Source organism: Herpailurus yagouaroundi, unplaced genomic scaffold, assembly GCF_014898765.1.
Source record: "Herpailurus yagouaroundi ecotype Mexico unplaced genomic scaffold, PumYag 28, whole genome shotgun sequence".
In the NCBI taxonomy this organism is placed as follows: Eukaryota; Metazoa; Chordata; class Mammalia; order Carnivora; family Felidae; genus Herpailurus; species Herpailurus yagouaroundi.
The window spans coordinates 113,177,140-113,184,319 of record NW_024412376.1 but is presented as its reverse complement, the minus strand read 5'-3'; positions in this window follow the sequence as shown (position 1 = coordinate 113,184,319).

Sequence of the window (7,180 nt, the reverse complement as noted above, 5' to 3'; positions counted from 1 at the left end):
TCATGACCTGAGCCAAAGTTGGATACTTAATCGACTGAGCAACCCAGAAGCCCCAAAGATACCAATCTCTTATCAGACTTACAGTTTGCAAATATTTTCTCCCATTCTACGAGTCTTTTACTTTTATTAATTTTTTAAAAATATTTATTTATTTTTGAGACAGACAGAGACAGAATGCGAGTGGGTTAGGGGCAGAGAGAGAGGGAGACACAGAATCCAAAGTAGGCTCCAAGCTATCAGCACAGAGCCCCACGTGGGGCTCGAACTCACGGGCCATGAGATCATGACCTGAGCTGAAGTCAGACACTCAACCGACTGAGCCACCCAGGCGCCACAAGTCTTTCAATATTATTAATGATGTTTGTTGAAGCATAATTTTCATGATGTCTACTTTGTTGTAGAATGAATGTTTGTATGCCTTCAAAACTCATACATTGAAATCCTAATTCTCAATGTGTTGGTATTTGGAAGTGAGGCCTTTGGGAAGTAATTAAGTCATGAGTGGAGCCACCATGATGGAATTAGTGCCCTTATATAAAGGACAGAAGGGAGATTCCTTCCCTCCTCCATTCCCTTTCTATGTGAGGTCACAGTAAGCAGAACTCTGCTGCAAACCAGGAGGTGGGACCTCACCAGATACCGAATCTGCTAGTGCATTAATCTTGGACTTCTTACCTCCAGAACTGTGAGGAATAAATTTCTGTTGTGTAAACCACCCAGACTATGGTTGTTTAAGCCACCCAGAATAAGACAACTTTAATCCAAGTGTTGTTCTCTCCCCATGTACTTTCTTGCACACTATTTGTGTTAGGGTTCTCCAGAGAAACATAACATATAGATATATATATATATAGGATACATAGGATATATGTAGAGATATAGATATTTATTATAGGAATTGGCTCTCACAATGACAGAGACTGAGAAGTGCCACAATCAGCCATCTGCAAGGTGGAGAACCAGGAAAGCCAGTGGTGTGTCATTCCAAGTCTGAAGTCTTGAGAATCAGGAAGCTAATGGTGTAAAGTCACAATCTGAATCCAAAATCCTGAGAACCAGGTGCCCCAGAGTCCAAGGGCAGGAGAAGATGGATGTCTCAGCTCAAGCAGAGAGAGAAAGAGAATTCGTCCTTCCTTAGCCTTTTTGTTCTATCTGGACCTCTACATATGTCCACCCACTCTGGAGAGGACCATCTGTTTTACTTAGTTCATCACCCAAATGCTAATCTCTTCCAGAAACACCCTCACAGGCATACCAGAAATAATATTATACTAGTATCTACGTATCCCTTAGCCTAGTCAGGTTGACACATAAAACTAACCATCCCACTATTACTCAAAGCCATCTTCCACCACAGCAATGCGGGGTCACAGGGAGTGAGGTGAATCAGAATAATCTCCAGCATTTTTCTGATAGAGATACCAAAGAAAACACAGCATGTGAAAGAGTACAAAACTAGAACAGGCCATCTACCTATTTTTCAGTAGGAGAGATTGAAAGATGTACATAGAGAAAGAAAGACCCAGAATGCTCTCTTCTCAGAGCTGAATCTCAGTTTCTAGTCCCGAGTCTCTACTTCCTGCAGTTTTTCCTTCTAGTGAACTGCTACAATATCCTCCCAATAACATCAGCCAATATTTTTTTCTTTCTGCTAGAATTGGGTGGGGGTCACCTGGAAGTAAAGTGACTGGACATTTCAGTGCTTTCTTATTATTGGAGCACCCTGTGGAATTAGAGGTATAGCAGCATCAGTGGGGTTAGAGTGAAACACCAGTGGGAGAACACATTTCTAACATGGTGGGAAGTCTGGATGTGTGATTTCTCAGTGAGTCAGTGGAGATGCAGCAGCTGATATTTGGATAAACAAAGGTATCTTACAAATCACCTTAACCTTGATCATAAAAAAATCCATTGGTTACCAAAAAGTTACTTTAACTCTGTTGCCCAATTGCAATTCATTAATTGTTTTAATGAAAAAAGACGACTAAGAAAACATCAATGATACCACTTCACATCTACTTGGATGGCTATAATTTTTAAACATACAGAAGATAAAAAGTGTTGGCAAGGACATAGACAAATTGGAACCCTAGTGCCTTGATGCTGGGAATGTAAAAATGTAAAATGGTGTGTCTGCTGTGGAAAACAATTTAGCGGTTTCTCAAAAAGTTAAACATAAAATTTCCAATAACACAGACATTCCACTCTGATGTATATACCCAAAAGAACTGAAAGCAGTGGGATTGGGTAACTGTCCACAGGGCTGCTGCAGCAAATCACTGCAAACTTGGTGATTTAAAACAACAGAAATGTACTCTCACTGTTCTAAGTGGCTAGAAGTCTGAAATCAACGTGTCAGCAGGGCCACACTCCCACTGAAGGCTCTAGGGGAGCATCTCTCTTGGCCTTTTCCAGCCTATGGTAGCTGTTGACATCCTTTCTTTAGCCTCCCTAGCATAACTCCAATCTATGCCTCCATCTTTATGTGGCGTGGGTGTCATTTTCTATCTTTTAGAAGGACACTAGCATTGGGTTTAGGGCCCACCCTAATCCACTATGCTCCCATCTCAATCCTTAACTTTTTAAAAGTTTATTTATTTATTTTGAGAGAGAGAATAAGCAGAGGAGGGGCAGAAGAGATAGCGCAGAGCCTGACCCGGGCTCGATCTTACAAAGCATGAGATCATGACCTGAGCCAAAATCAAGAGTGGGATGCTTAACTGAGACACCCAGGTGCCCCACAATCCTTAACTTAATTACATATGCAAAGATCTTATTTCCAAATGAGATCAATCATGAGGTTCCAAGTGGACATGAATTTAGGGGACACTATGCACCCTGTACACTAATGAAGGGAATAGGCCTCAGAGAGATTTGGATTCAAAGTCCCAAATCTTCCCCTTTCTAACTCTGTGACCTTAGCAAGGCATGTCTTTCTGGGTCTCAATACTGGAAATGTTAATTATATTCTGTTATAATATTTTGATATGATTTTAAGTGTTTAATTATATAACTAAAAAGGGAGGAAAATCAAGTAGTGGAAAAGAGACAACGCTTCATGATTTTTTCTTTTTTAGATATTCTGAAGAGTTTAATATTGAAAATTGTGACATTTTTGGTCCTCAGATGATATAGACTAATAAAGATAATGAATATATTGCTGAAATACATACTTGAAGGAGTTAATTTAAATAATGAAATTCAATACAATTAATGGCATTTTCAGTGTCATCAAAACTGTTTTTGCTGACCTCTCATTCCAAATCCTGTTTTGAATTTATTTCCTCTAAATAAGTAGTAACCAGTATGAAATGATACTATCTTGTAATCACTTTTGTGGGCTGAATTGTGTCCCTGAAAAGTTCATCTATTGAAGCCCTGACCCCCAATACCTCAGAATGTGACTGTATTTGAAAATAAACCTTTAAAGAGGTAATTAAATTAAAATGGGGTCAAAAGAGTGGGCTCTAACCAAATATAACTAGCATCCTTATTAAGAAGAGGAATTTGGACACAGATAAACACACAGAGGAAAGACCATATGAAGACACAAAGACCTCATCTACAAGCCAAGAGAAAAAAATCAACCCTGTTGACACATTGATCTTTTTGCCTCCAGACCTGTGAGAAAATTAATTTCTCTTCTTTAAGCTGCCCAGTCTGTGGTACTTTGTTATGACAGTCATAGCAAACTGATCCACTTGCTATTCATTTTTTATATATCACACTAAAATCTGAACATATTCATAATTTTCTCTACAATCAAGAACTAACTACTCTTTTAGGAAATGCTATGTGGGTTGTAATGTAAACACTGTCTGGATACATGGCTGGTGTTTCATTGAGCCCATCTGATGTTCCAGAACTAAGTGAATTTTGCCTTAAAGATAAATTTAAGCCTCTACCTTTTAGGATATAGAAGACCAACCTTGACTTTACTTTTTTTTTCCTTCAGTCTTTGTTCACTAAGATTCAAAAAAATCCCGAAGTCTAATCTCATGCAGGGATATGCTGTCACGTTACTATGGAAATTTAGAGAAAGGAGAGCTTACATCTGGTCAGGGGGTGGGGAACGTTCCATTGAGGGGGTGATATTCAAACAGACCCCCTAACAATGAGACCAGCAGCAATTCATAGGCAGTATATTCTAGCTGGAGATAAAAGATTAAGAAAATGAATGAAGTCTGAAAATTTTGGTGTTTGGAGAACTTGAGATAATATCATTTCATTAAAGCATGTATATGTGTATAGAGGTGATGAATAAAAACAAGAGTATTCTAGAAACCAATTATTGAAGATTATTATAAAGCTAAAGAATTTGGATATAAAAAAACAGTGCATTTCAACAATTCACCTGAGATGTTTGTTAAAAATGCAGTTTCTTGAGCCTTATTCATGATTAAATAAGTCGGAATCTCTACCAGTGAGTCTCCAGAGCGTGCATTTGTAGCTAGCTCCATGGGTGTTGTCACACTGAAACGTGAGAACCATTGCAAAAGGTGGTAAGACACTATTAAATGGCCCTGAAAATTTTTGAGCAAGGGAATAACCAAATTATGTCTATATTTTAGGATGATTAATCTAGTAGCTATCGGTAACATGGCTATAATAAAGGAGATATTACAGACAAGGCAGGAGACAGGTTTGGGAGGCTGATGCAACAGTCTAGGCAGAAAACAAGGCTAGGATAAGGCTGGATATAAAGGGCCTATTTGTCATTTGAAATATATGACAAAACAGAACTGCAGAATTTTATAATAATAATATATAAGAGGATGAGAGAAAGGAAACATCTGGAAAGACTAAGTTTGCAAGCCTAAGTAGTTTAGGTAATGTTAATTACAGGTAGGGCAGTCATAAGGAAAATCTTGTTGGGCTTTTAACCACGCATGATGGATTCAGACTGGGACATGTTGAGTTTGAGATTTTAGTAGGCATCCAGAGCAAGACATTCAACTGGCAGTGTGAAATATAGACTAGAGTCCAAGAGTGAAGTAAAAGCTCAAAATACAGATTCAACATTTATCTGGCTAGAGATGAAGCAATCTGGGTGGATGACTCTTGGCTATTGTCTACCCAACACAGGCCCTAGGGAAAAGTTATACACAACCCGTGGGTTTAATGAGAATTTGTAAGTTATAAACTGAAATTGTATTATTATTACTTTTTAAAAAATGTTTTTAAGGTTTATTTATTTTTGAGAAAGACAGAGTGCTAACAGGGGAGGGGCAGAGAGAGAGGGAGATACAGACTCTGAAGTAGGCTCCAGTCTCTGAGCTGTCAGCACAGAGCCCAATGCAGGGCTCAAACTCATGAATTGTGAGATCATGACCTGAGCCAAAGTTGAACGTTTAACCGACTGAGCCAGCCACCCAGGCACCCAGAAATTGTATTATTAATGTTATAATTTCTTGCAATGTTAAGTTAAGGATAGCTTACGCTATGATCTGTAACTAAAATTACATCTCTGGGCCTTCTACATTACGTTTATTTTAAAACTAAAACAAACAGCCTTCACAATATAATTTTAATGAATATTACACTTTTCAGTATAGAATCAAGTTACAGTAAAGGCTAAAGAAATGTATCTCTTGGGGCCTACCATTCCTTACTATTTCCAGTATCTTCTGAGTTCATACGTTAAAAAAACACTTCTTTTCTGGAGTGCATTCTCAAGTTTCTTCATACAATGTCTAATGGTCACAAACTTTTTTAATGTTTTCACTTTAACAATCTATCTTATCTTCACTTGATTACATGGCTATGTATAGATTCTAAGTTCAAAATCATTATATCTCAGGCTTGGAAGAAATTTTCCTTTTCTTACCAGCCCACTATTGTTGATGAGATGTCTGAAATTGATTCTTATTCCTTTGTAAGGGTCTTGTTCTATTTCTCTCTGAAAGCTTTTAGAATTTCCTTTATTATCCTTAAGAGTTCAGAAAATGTTGTCAAAATATTTCTAGATGCATCTTTTCAAATTCTTTTCTTCTTGGCTCTTAGCGGATTCTTTCAGTATGAAAACTTTTCTTTCTTTAACTCGGGAAAATTGTCTGTCATTATTTTTCTCCTTTCCAGTCTGTTCCTTCTTAATAGAACTTCTACAAATGCTGTACCTGCTAAATCTATCTACCATGTCCCTTAACTTTTCTGTATATTTCTCTTATTATCTCTGCCTTTCAGATTGCTGATTGGTTTTTCAACCATGTCCTTTTTATTATTTAGCATGCCTACAGAATATTTAAATTACTAATAACTCTTTTTTATTCCCTGGCAGGTTTTTTTTTTTTTCCAACAACACTGATGCTTATTTTGTGGATCCAATTTCTTTAATACTTCCAAAGACACTAACTAGAATTTTTCTTTTTTTAGATTTTCTTCTCTTACCTGAATTGTTTTCTCTCTTGTTGGTTGTTGGGACAGTTCATCCTGATCTTTTTCATGCCAATTTTTTTTCCTGCTGTGTGGTTTTCCTCTGCAGTTTGGTTGTTCTTTCTCCCTAATAATCCTTTCATTTGAGGAGGATAGTAGGCTCCATGTAGAGGAAGGGACATTTGTCAATAGCAAGCTTCCCTTCAGGGTGTAGCCTTGGAACCAACCAACAGGCAGACAGAGCTGCCATTTGAAAAAATAAGGACACAGAGTATTTAGCATTTTAACCCATAAATGCAGCCACCTATTCTTTTAATTTTCATCTGTATCTATTTTGGGGGATCCAAGCTGTGTTCTACTTTTTTCTCAGGATCCAGTACCTAAACCTGGAAGTGCTCAACAATCTCCTCCATTCTGGGGGGTCGGGGGTGGTGGAATGTGTGGTGCTTAGTCTATTATCTTGAATTAGGAAACTTTAAGTTAGTTTCTTAACAATACTCTTTTAACCAGTAGGCATGATTAAAGTTAGATAATATTCAGATACTTTGCCTTGTATTCAATAGCAACAACAAAATTCCTTGTTGCTGCTTCTTATCATCATCATGAAGAGACTTTATTCTTTAGAGTGGTTTTAGGTATACAGAAAAATTGAGTTTAAAGTACAAAAAATTCCTACATGCCCCCTCTTCTGACAGAAGTTTCCTCTATTATTAATGTCTTGCATTAGTGTTTTATATTTGTTACAGTTGATAAATGAACAAACACCATGTTATATCACTGTTATACATACATACATGTATGTATCTAC